This window comes from Pteronotus mesoamericanus, unplaced genomic scaffold (genome assembly GCF_021234165.1).
Source record: "Pteronotus mesoamericanus isolate MK-2021 breed Mesoamerican mustached bat unplaced genomic scaffold, CSHL_Meso_final contig_52, whole genome shotgun sequence".
NCBI lineage: Eukaryota > Metazoa > Chordata > Mammalia > Chiroptera > Mormoopidae > Pteronotus > Pteronotus mesoamericanus.
Window position 1 is genome coordinate 6524142 of NW_026555189.1, and position 12446 is coordinate 6536587.

Here is a 12446-nt window from a genome sequence, read left to right on the forward strand (position 1 = left end):
GAGTACAGCAACAAATCTACATCAAATTTTGTGTTAAGCTTGAACATTCCTCCATGGGAACTATTCAGATGATTCAGAAGGCTGCAGCTATGGACAACTGGAGATTGGCAGCTTCATTACAACAACGTGCCTACTCGTGCATGACATCTCATGCAGAGATTTTTGTGAAATATCAAATCACCCAGGTGATTCAGGCCCACTATACCCCAGATTTGGCACCTTGCAACTTTTGGCTTTTCCCAAAATTAAAATCACCTTTGAAAGGGGAGAGATTTCAGACCATTGATGAGATTCAAGAAAATATGGTGGGTTAGCTAATGGCACTGGGAGAACTGTGTGAGGTCCCAAGGTGCCTATTTTGAGGGGACTGAGGCATCCTTGTCCTATGTACAATATTACAAGGCGGGATACCTTCTGGACAGACTACACACACACACACACACAATTCTCATAAAAGAAAAATATTTAGATGATTCCTACTAGTATTACTTTTGATAGAATGGCTATAAGTCACTGTTATTAAAAGCTATTTATATAATGTATCTGATATGTAAAAGGCATATGATTTCAAACAATAATCATAAAACACTAATTTATGACACATAAAATTAAGGATATACAAATCTGAAACTATCTGAAAGAAAAAACAATCTTTAGAAAGAGAGAGAGAGAATTTGAAATCAATGTATCATCATCAGCATCTAACACTCACTCCAAAGATTTGGCGGGAAAGATAGGTATAGAGTCTCTCTTGAAAGCGATCTTACCACTGTTATGAAAAATTGGAGAAACTGGAAAATAAATCAAAGACAGAACTTCACATCCTTTAATGTCATACTGAGCATTTTCTAAGAAATCCCTGTCTAAAGATTATTTAATTCTAAAATTAATAAATGTCTGATTTTACTATTCATTACTGATTAGGGCCACAATCTGTTAAGTAACATTTTAATTGGTAGATGTTTTTCCCAGTAGAGATTCAAATGACTTCTGTCTGATAGAAAATACATCCCCAAAGGTTATGGGGTTTTTTATTGCCCTAATGGACATTAACTGTTTGTGTACCTAACCCAGTAACAGTAACCCAACATTCTTTCTTGGATTCCTATGTGCATTTGGTCCCTTGAATTTTCTTTGGACTAGCTTTACCATCCTTCTGATTCCTTCATTAATGAATCACATACGTCTTTGATAAGTGTTTATTCTATGTTTGAATGAGAGTCATGCTTTTACATTTTTGAAAATTTTACTTTTAACATTACTGTCTTAAAAAGCACATTTGAACTTCCTGTCACTGTCTGGAAAAGAAACATTTCAAGTCTTAGCCATCACTGGTATAGTGAATTTATTTTCACTGTTCCACAAAGATTTTCAGATTTTGAACTCAATAGAGCACTGCCAATGCAAAACATTCTCACAAAAGAAAAAGTTCAGATGATTTTTAACATTTCTTTACATTAAATCTAACCTATAGGAGATCTGAGTATACACCATTAATAAAATTAATACAACACAATAATTACTTAGATAGAAACACTATATTAAGTATCCAAAATAATATATTTAAATTAATAGTCAATAATACATTTATTTCTATATTATGTCAAACACTTTTGGGAAAAGAATCTTTTGTACACAGTTTAATTGTATAAATAGGAGAAGTAGAGGTATTGGAAAAATGACTATAGGAAAATTTGGAAATCAGAAGTTAACAAAATTTGTAATAGTAAAATACCTATAGTCCAAAGATGTAGGAGGCGACTATTACCTAAATGAAAGAAAAATTATTTTTCTAATTGCAGATTTGTTCATTGGAATGCTTATTAATAGAGGTCACATTTTTAACGGTTGGATTATGTCAATACTAATGACACAGCCCTGCCATACCAGGGCTCACCATGTGGAGGGCATGAACCCCAGCAACAAGTTGCAAACTATTCTGAGACAGTCACATCTCCTTCTCTGAGTCTGATCCTTCCACCTCTCTCATGAGGACCCGTGTGATGACACTGGGTCCACCTGGATCATCCAGGATACTCTCCCCACCTCAAACTCCGTACTCCAATCACATCTGCAATGTACCCGTGACATATGATGTAACATATCTATAGGTGTCAGGGCATTATTTTCTCTGTCACAGCAAGCTACTTAACCTCTTCTCCCCTGTTTTCTCATCTGTAACATGGGAATAATCACACTATACCCTTCATAGGATTGTTGACTGAATGTATATCGGCATAATTTTTGGAAGAGTTGTTGGCACATGATTAGAATTCAATGAATGTTAGCTGCTCCTAATGATAATACTATTACTTGTAATTAGACTATGGGGCAAGGGAAGAGGTACAGAAAAGTGCAATAAATATATTTGGTGTACTTAATTTTTAAAAGTGGTCTCTTTAAAAAATAATGAATTTCTAAAGTGCACAAGTATTGCTCAATTATCAATGTCACTGCCGGGTTACACAGCGAGAATGACTTTGAACCATCTGTGGGTTCTGTGGCTTTTTCTCTGCCTGTCAGCGAATGCCTGGGCTGACTTACCATGGCAATTGTCAGCGACCTGAATCCTCCTCAGTGAATACCTCCATCTCAAATCTTCTCATTTATAGCAGGAATCAAAGAAAGAAGAGACTCACAAAGATTGCGGGCCCTGCTCTCGTATCGAATTCTCCCTGTGACCCCAGGAAAGAGGCACGGTCTGCTTTACTGGAATGATTCGGAAACACTATCTTCTATGGAATGCAGGGTTTTCCAATAGAAAATATTCAAATTTCTTTCAGGGAGTTGAGTCAGAAGGGGTATTGCTGATGTGTATTCTGTGCTCCTTCCTGCAGCACATACTCTGAGAGTACCCAGAGGAACCCAGGGGAGAACCCAGGGGAAGACGTAGCAATGCATAAAAACAAAGCACTTTTTCTCCCCAAAGGAGGTTTGCTTCTGCGGCAGGACTGGCTCCCAAGTGATTTCTGATGGGTACAAGAGGAGCCGATCCCCTAAGCCTCAGAGAAGAATGGCATCTGAACTGCAGAAGGGCTTTACCTCCATGAGCAGCAAACAGCTTTTCTGCCGCTGCGTACTTCACATCTTCACCCCTCACTCCTGCGTCCTGCCCCTGGCTCCAGAAGTTGGAAGCTTCTCAAATTGAGGGAGGTTGCCACTGAAAATGCAGTGTTTCACCTCACCCTCCAAGTAAATTACTAAGGAAAGCCTATCCAAGGGCATGGTGTCTTAAATTGAGTCCCATGGCCCCACTGTGTTAGAACCAACTGGGGAGAAGCTTTTGGGGGGTCCCCCAAAACATTCATCATCCTGGGCTCTGCCCGAGCGGTACCCAGGAACAGAACTTCCTGAGTGATCCTGGGGCAAATGACAGCAGGGAGGTTATCTGACAGGAAGAACAAGAAGGTGACAGAAACCTATTCTCCGAAAATGACTAAGCTCGTTGCATACTGAATTGTACCAAGGAAAATAAATATGTTTTCTTTACTATAGTGTAGGCGATACCTGCAGGAAATTGTGGAGGTGGTAGTGACTTGTCCCTGAAAGATGCTTCAGAGAGGAATTGATTCTCTGACTTAAACTATGAATCATCACATTATCGATGAGGTCAGTTGACTAAGAAACTTAAAAAAGAGAGTAATGGGGGGGAAAGTGAGGACAACTGTAATTGCACAACAATAAAAAATAAGAAACATAAAAGAAAAAAGCTGGAATAGAAAATGAGTAATCCGGAACACGAATTCTTGAATAATAGACAATTGACTTCATTTGAAGGTCATGAAAGACTTCTTAGAAAAAACATGAGAGTCTTCTCCTATTAATTCTTTGGAAATCACCTCAAAAATATAAATGGAAAAAGAGAGCTAGTGCTGGAGAGGGCGACGGGCCAACCTCTTCTTGCCTAAACATGAAGCTAGCCTTCAACTCTGGTCGTGTTGTTTATTTGAAAATTGCTAGCTATGAATTACTGAACGAACAGAGGTCCAGTTTTGACTTCTAAAAACATAAATCGGACTAAGTCACTGTTAAACTATTATACAGTGAAATATTAAAGCAACAGCATGATGTATAGGCACTTGAGATCTGCATTACTGAACTGGGTTTTAAAGAGACGGAGGGAAGAGACCAAGCACTTGAGAAATCAACAGGAAATAGGTTGTACTATTTTTGCATAGTAGCATAAAAGAATACAGAATGATTTAAGGGACTCTTAAGTTTAAGACAACTAAAATTAATTCAATAAAAAGGAAGAAGACACAGGACCAAATGCTGCCTGTAACCACAGGGAAGAGGTGACTTTACTATGGTGGCTTTAAATAGCTCGAGCTAAGGTCAGTGACAACACTCCAGGAGATCATGGGAACAAACATGATCGCTGCCCCGTAAATATCAATCTAAATTAGCCTTTTAAATGGATTTGACATTGGTAACATCTTCTATGTCAAGGACAGTAGAATGTGTCATTGGAGGATGTAAGTTGTATTTCTGTTTCTTATATTTTTGTAATAAATATTACAGAACTCACATATGTATTCTCAATGTCCTTACGGAATACATGGAGAATAATTCCAGCCTCTCATACTACACACACACACACACACACACACACACACACAGAGCTCGGGGTATCAAATGGAAGTACCAAAATACCTCAACAATTAGTAAGATTTGTATTATCATTTAATAATAACAAATGTTTGAAATCTCATATGTTTGTCTCAGATATTTCTCCTTTAATCAATTACTACTGTATGAGTATAATAAATTTGTAAATTTTATATATTTATTAATTTTATGGTTTGTATTATAGCTAATTAGGTGTTTTTCTTAACTCATCCACTTAACAAATAGGTACTAAGCTACCTCCCACAGCAGGAGCTGGCGTTGCAATAGTGAACGCATTCTATCCCCAGGGTCCTCCCATCTGAAGAAAAAGATCAGGCAACTCATCCCACGTGCAGAGATATATAATGACAAATTTTAAGTGGAGCATGAAGGAAAAGGACAGGTTGTATGAGAGATTTGAACAGAGATGACATCTCTGAAGGAAGTGATATTTAAGCTGAGTAGATGACCACTTATGTAAATGTCTACAGTCAGGAAAGAAGGACAAGTTGGGAGGGGGAGAAGGTGAGGAGAGCTGACAGGGTGGGGGAGACTGGGGAAGGATGGGTGGCTCTGCCAGGAAGTAAACGGAAGGGCTCCTCAGGAAGCTGAACTGCTGCCAGATCACCCTGACCCAGTGACTGCCTGCCTCCAAGCTTTGTGGGGACACCTCTGTTTTGGTTTGTCCTTTGCCCTCAGGCATAACACCTGGTCTTCCAGTGTGGTCTTTACTCCTAAGGCAATGCCTTTCCTTTCCTTTTCTTTTCTTTTCTTTTTTTTTTTTTCCAGTTAAAAGCCTAAGGTATTTAACAAGTCCCTCTAACTTGGCAGGACTTCAATTCCAAAAGTGGACTTCCCAGCTCCACGAAAACGCTGTAATCTTCAGGACTTTAATCCCCCAGTTCCGGCTTTCCCTGGGTCCTTGGTGCCTCACCTGGGGCACGTGTAGTGCAGGAACCAGCGGAAGAGCTAAGGGAAGTTTGTACTACGCAGGAGCTGGGTCTCTGCTCCTCCTTCTCCCCTGTTTCAGTATTCCAATCTAAATTGCTCGCCACGCTGGCAACCTTGAATTTTGATCTCTGTCTCCCCCATCTAGGAAAAGCTTTATGATTTCCTGCAAGCTGGGATGTGTTTTTAGGACAAAGTTAGTTAAATGTGTATCTCCTGGAGTTTATTTTCCTTCTTTTAAAAATCAAGTCTTCTCAAGTTTCTGCTGGTTGTAAAAGTTAAACTTCAAAGCCCTGAAGCAGTTTTTTAAATATATATGTTTTATCCAGGAGTTATAATCACTATGAGCAGCAAGATAGTCCAATAAAAGCTACTCTGCTATGACTGGTACTGAACAGCAAATTGTCTTTTTATGAGCTTTCTAATAATTGACTTGGTCTATTAATATTTAGGATTATAAAGTGGGCATATACTAATTCTATTATTCTTTCTTTATTTATTACCTGGAATATATCTTAAAAGAGAAATTCCCTCTAGTCTTCTTTGTGGCTACCTTGAGGTCTAGATTACATAGGAAAAGTAGAATAAATGTTTTATGTTTTCTTTTTATTTATTAGTTTTCAAAATAATAAGCTGGTTCCTTAATATCTCTCAGAAATGGCCAATGTGATCTTTTTGTATTATTATGAACCCATTCACTTACACATACTTAATGTCTCAAAACTGCAGGTACTATCCTTATGGGTGCTAAAATATTTCCATCTTTGGTCAGTGAGAGCCTCCTCAGCTGGCTCTTTTGACATAATTTTGAAGGATTTTTCATAGTTTATTTATTTTCTGGTACTTTAATAGTTAACCTTATTTTAACTTGAATATAATTTTACTCACCATTAAATTAAAATCTTTAGTCTATAAACTTTGCAAAAAAAAATGAGAATTTACCCTCTTTGATTTTCGGCTGACCAGAATCTATCTTTGTTATAAATTTTGACATAAAATTGAATTGCTCAGCTACAGTATTAGCTGATAAACAATATGAGAGCAAGGACTGTACTTAATTCACCTGGGTCAAGATTTTAGCAGTTAACTCATGGAAGTAGTTTAAAAAATAGGTATTGAATTCAATTATAATTGCTCTTTATAGTGACTCTTAACAAATTTATTGCTTTTTATTTTTTCCCCAAACCAGATACGTGGTATGAGAAATCAGCATCCTAAAAAGACAAAACAGTTACCTAGCTCTATCAGGGGTTTTTTCAGGTGAGTATTTGTACTTCTCATGCCAGTTTCTCATATTTCTTATTAATATGTTTTCTAAATTGAAATCTAATGATGTTAGTAGTCCCAAGTTTCAAAATTTTTTACATTATAAAATGCACATTTCTACCTTTAAAAAGTTAATGCAAGTTTTATAATTATTGACCTGTGCCATTTATTAAATAGAATTGATGATTTTCTCTTGAAGTCTGCATTTAAGCAATATACACAGTGAACACTTCTATACATTTCTTCTCTTCCAGTCTCACTCAGTTCTCCCTGTGTTTTGTGCCTGGGATTTACCAGGCTGAATACACCACTCAGCTGCTGGGAAAAGCCTTCCTGAGGCTCACCTAGCCACCTCTTTCATTCCTCCCTTTGTACAGAAGAATAACAGGAGAAAAAGGACCACCCAACTATGACAGAGTGTAAGGTGAGCATGATGTGACTGGGAGCAGGCCAGCTGTTCCCAGGGCGGTGGAAATGTCCTCTGACCTAAATGTGGGGTGTCGGAGAAGTTGTCAGGAACAGTGATTTCTGTGCTGAGAAAAGGTGATGTGTGAAAGGATTATCGGGTGTCCCACCTTTTGGCTTCTCTGGGTCACACTGGAAGAAGAAGAGTTGTCTCAGGCCACACATTAAATACACTGTGACACAACTGCACACACACACACACACACAAAAATCTCATGTTTTAAGTAAACTGGCAACGCTGTGTTGGGCCGCATTCACAGCCAACCCCTGGCTGCACGCGGCCCAGGCCGCAGGCTGGACGCCTCTGATGGAAGGAAAGCTGGAGGCATGGCAATCATCTGAGGCACAGTCCAAACACCCTACGTCTAGATAAATCACAAAATCATGGCACGTGAGAGAGGTGGAAATGAGTTCAGCATGGCTGGGCAGTTGGATGATCTTATTTCATTGAGGATGAGGAAGGGATAATCATGGATTGCAAAATGAGGGTGTTCACATAAGAACTAGAGAAAAGAAACTTAGAATTTACTAAGGGCAATTGTCTCAGCAATTCATCCCTAATTAAATACCATTATCTCCTGTGGCTTGATTGCTGCTTCCTAAGGACATCTCAGACATACTTTCACCCAGTTATTTTCCTTTCCCTGCCTTTCCTTACTTTCCTTTGGGACATTCAATAGAGTACTATTTCTTTATCATCAAACATTTTCTTTCCTCCACAAGTTATTTCATTACATACATCTCTTGTCTAGGTCTGTAAACATGTTCAGAACTGGTATGGCTAAGACATCTGAAATTTATGCTTTCCCTTTGAACCCATAAAATTTAACTCCTATGTCTCTCATTAACCAAGGAACAACTTCACATTTACTGAAATAAAATAAAACATCTTCTTTGATATGGATTTCCCATTCACTTGATGCTCCTTCGTAACAAGTTACTGCTCTAACTCATTGGGATAGAGAGCAGTAAAAGTATGTGTGGTTCTTGCAATAGCCACTCTCCCTGCAACATTCACAGGACCAGCTTCCACCTATACTCTCAGCAAACACGTGTATGAAGTACAAGCAGAGCCTGGCATAAAAATGCACACTACTTGAAAAACGGTATAGAGGATTCGCTTTAATTATGATAGAAATACATTTCTGCTCTTCAAAGACATGAGTAGTCGTTCAAACACAGAACTTCATACTTTTATTATTAACAGTAATGCCAAAAGTGGAAATGTTATGATTTAATAACAAAAAAAATGATATTTAAATAGATTGCAATTAAATATCTTCAATCCAGAGGGTTTAGAGTTCCAACCTTTCAATTTCACAGGCACTTGAATTCAATTGCGTCAACAAGGGAATTAATTCTCTTTCTTGTGCCCTTTTGGAACTCGTTTTTTCTCCAGTGCCCCCTCCCAGTAAATGGCACCACCTTCCAGAGAGTTCTTCAAATCTGATAACTCAGTGTCCTTCACACACAATCACTAAGCTCTCTTGATCTGATATCCCCAGCATATTTTTAACACGATGCTAGTCAAGAGAACCTGCTCTCCTGAATCCTGGTCCTTCAGTTTGAGGCTCTATCATCACTTCACAAGGGAGTTCAGAAGTCTCCTGACTGAGCTGCCGCCTCCAACCTGCACCCAGCATTTCAGTCTGAGTGACCATTCTCAAATACAAACTGACCCTCTAGGCAGTCCTCATTCCTGTGCTGGACTGGGATACACCCCTCCTCCTCTTTGGACTATCCGCCCAGCCTCCATGTGAAATGTCTACATCTTTGTTTCAAAATCTATTGCTATCATTTTTCCTACATTAATATCAATTTATCAGTCACTTATCCCTCACATGCTACATACACTCATGCCACAATAATTTACATTGAGTTTGTACAACGTTCATAACATTGCCTCTTCTGATCTAGGGTCAGAAGACCGTATTAGTTGCCATAAATTGTTCTGTTTTCACATGTACTCATGCATACACACCCACATTCCACCTCTCTCTCTCTCTCTCTCTCTCTCTCTCTCTCTCTCTCTCTCTCTCTTTCCCAATGGTGAGCAAGTCGACGGCTAGCTCTGTGGGGTCATCACAGACGCCCTGTTGTGGCTGTTATTCATGGTGGTCTTGTGGGTTATCTTAGCCATGTGTACACTGTTTTTTTGGCTTTTATTGTATAGGCAGTACTATAAATTTTTTGCTTTGAGTTTTGTAACTCTGCAGCAACTTAGATAATGTTGTGTTTGTACTTTGCTCTGTAGAGTGAAAGGATTGTGTTAATAAACCTAATGTTAGAGAGCAAAAATAGTATACAAAATAATCTTGTATTATTTAAAGTATATATTATTTTACAATTTCTCCCTATACCCAATATCTAGTAGAAATCTCTATCAACAAGTGTCAAAAAATACTTAAAAGGTTAATGCACATATGATTTATCTAGTTGTCAAGTGCACTGGCTTTGGAAAGCGAAGGATCTGATTTTAAATCCTAGATCTCACACAGGCTGTGTAATCCTGGACAAGCTTCTTTATTTCTCTAAGGTTCACTTTCCCCCGTGCCTGGGGACTTGACACAGGTGGTGGGTTGCATGCTACCCTCCAGGACTCCCTCACGCTCATGAGAGGCTCACTTACTTGTCAGCATGGACCCACAAGACCCAGGAGAGAGACGCTGCCCACCCCCCAGCACCACTTCCCTTTTTCTAGGGATGGCAGGAGAACAGCCTTGTGTATCTGCAGAAAATCTGGTCTCATCCTAGATCTGGACTATAACAGACAAAAGCTTTGCAGCTGTGTTCCTGTGCCGATAGCACCTTCCTTCAGGAAAGGGGAAGCCTGTGGTCCCATCTATTTCTGAACCAGGCAACCCAGAGCAAGCCACTCAGCCAACGACTCAGCTTGCCTCCTCTTACTCTTGCATAAAATGGCAATACTCATGCTCTACTTCACTATATTGTTAGGAGTAAATCAGAAAATGCCCAGAAAGGATAGTATCTGACACATATTAAGTGTTTAATAAATGATGTTTATATAGTACCATGTTTTAGTAAATTAATATTCTATAAGGCTGATGCTATCAAGTGTGACTATGTTGTAATAGAGGAATTAAAGTCAATTTGATCAAATACAATCTCATAAAGCACTCTCATCCAACCCATTCTGAGGCCATTTTAGGTAATCTATGAGAGTATTTTCCCATTAAGTTTATTACTTTTTTCTTTTACCCAAAATTATACAAGTCATTTTACACTGAATCCTATCAAATCTCATTTCACCATATGTGTTTATGTTTGCGTTAAAGTCAGGTGGGCTCCCTGTATTGCTTCTTCGACTGTGGGTCAACAAAGAAGGCTGACTAAAGACGTGGGCGTTGTGCTCACTCCAAGAAACAGCAAATGAAGTCACCACAAAAAGAATGATCCCCAGGGTTTTAGATCAATAAAAGTGCGGGGGAGATTTGAGTTATCAGTAAACACATGGCAGCAGAGAACTCAAAGGAACCTGCACCGCAGCAGTTACTTACACAGAAACAATGTGAGTGGTGCTTTAGTTTTAGAAAAACAGTGTCAACAATAACAGATTTACATCCTAGATTGCATACGTACTAAGTGTGTACTACTGTGAAAATTGCTTAACATTTCTAAGACTCTATTAAATGGGTGATTTTTTGGATTAAATTAGAATTATCTATAAAAATCAAGTCTGACACAGAATAAGTGCTCCATAACTGTTAGCTGCTATTACACATGATAAATAAATATTCTGCAAGGTGGATGCTCTGAATAAGAAGAGAGACTAATGAAAAATGTGAAGCATTTTGAACTTTGTTGTGCAAACTGTCCATTGTGCTAAACTCTGTAATCCAAAGACAAGTAAGACAGACTGAGTTCTGTGCTCCCAAATTGAAATTTGGGGTGGGATTATTTTTTAGGGGTGATTTAATTTAAGTGTGCCAACTGTGAAGAGAGGAACTAACACATAACAGGAGCAGCTAAACTGAATTGTTGAAGCCAAGAAAACCAGCGGGAAGTTGGGCAGATGGTGAGAGGCAAGCTGCCCGTGGCTCATCACGGTGACTCAGCAGCTGGAGGGACATGAGCAAGAGCGTGGGCTCTGGAGTCAGTAGCTCAGCTGCACACCAGCTCTGTCCCTTCCTATCTGTGTGGCTTGAGCAGGTCGTCCTTTCTGGGTGTGCATTGTCCTATTTGCAAAGTAGGGGGATGGAGTAGCTACCTAATGATACTTATCTGGACTTTTTTAATAATAACCATCTGCTTAATATAGTGAGGATATGTAATAGGCACTCAAGAAAAATTTGCTATTTTTAGAATGATAAAAATTAATGCTATTAAAATTAGTACTGCTGCTATTGTTATTATTACTCTTGATGTCAATACTATGATTACTAGCCTGTAGGCCCGAGCAGGTATAGAATGCTTGCTGGTGGTTGTGGATACTGGAAACATCACTGAGAATGCAGTGTCCCATGAAATCTGTACAACAGGGTTCTCTGTCTGACACAGTTTAGACAACTTCAACAAGTTCCTTGCCCTGTGTGTGACAATTTCTGCCTTCCTTGCATGTATTTAAATAAAGTGAACCTAAACCTAACTTAACAAACATCACAATATACGTGTATGTGTAAAGGAAGCTTTAATGACTCCCTTTATACATACACAAAATAAGCAAGGTTTACTGGAGGAAATGATGTAGTGGAATTGAAGAGTTCTGGATTCTTCTCCAATTCTTCCGTGTACTAGTTGTGAGAAACTGGCCAAATTACTGACTCTCCCCAAACCTCAGACTGCTCATCTTATGACTGTTGATCATATTTACGAACTCAATGTTCTAGAATAAAAGAGCGTCAACAGGATGATGAGGCTTGAGGTAGGCTATCAATAATGCTTAGGTCCCTGCCCCACAGAAAGATGTAATAAAAATGCTTCATTAAGAGGAGACTAAGTGAAATCTGTGGTTTCTACTCTTTTCTATGTGAAAGTATTTCAAACACAAATTATATTTTGGCAGAGGTCTTTACCTTTTCGAAGAATTTATGCTGAGAGCATAGCATAAGTGAGTTGCATGGTGTATTATTTTTAGGCTGCAGAAAGAAAAAACATTCTTTGGCCTCCTAAAGATCACTGGTTATACTAAACAGAATGTT

The 12446-nt window shown here is 38.7% G+C and overlaps 1 protein-coding gene and 1 long non-coding RNA gene across 2 annotated transcripts in view; one reads left to right on the forward strand and one right to left on the reverse strand.

The window, feature by feature from the left end:
• The window catches only part of CNTNAP4 (contactin associated protein family member 4), a 230621-nt gene that overhangs the window by 92652 nt on the left and 125523 nt on the right, over positions 1 to 12446 (reverse strand). The gene's annotated exons all lie outside the window — the stretch shown is intronic.
• LOC129075180 (uncharacterized) lies at positions 4369 to 7253 on the forward strand. Its single transcript, XR_008529608.1, has 3 exons — positions 4369 to 4475; positions 6746 to 6816; positions 7077 to 7253. It is a non-coding gene; the product is annotated as an uncharacterized LOC129075180 (long non-coding RNA).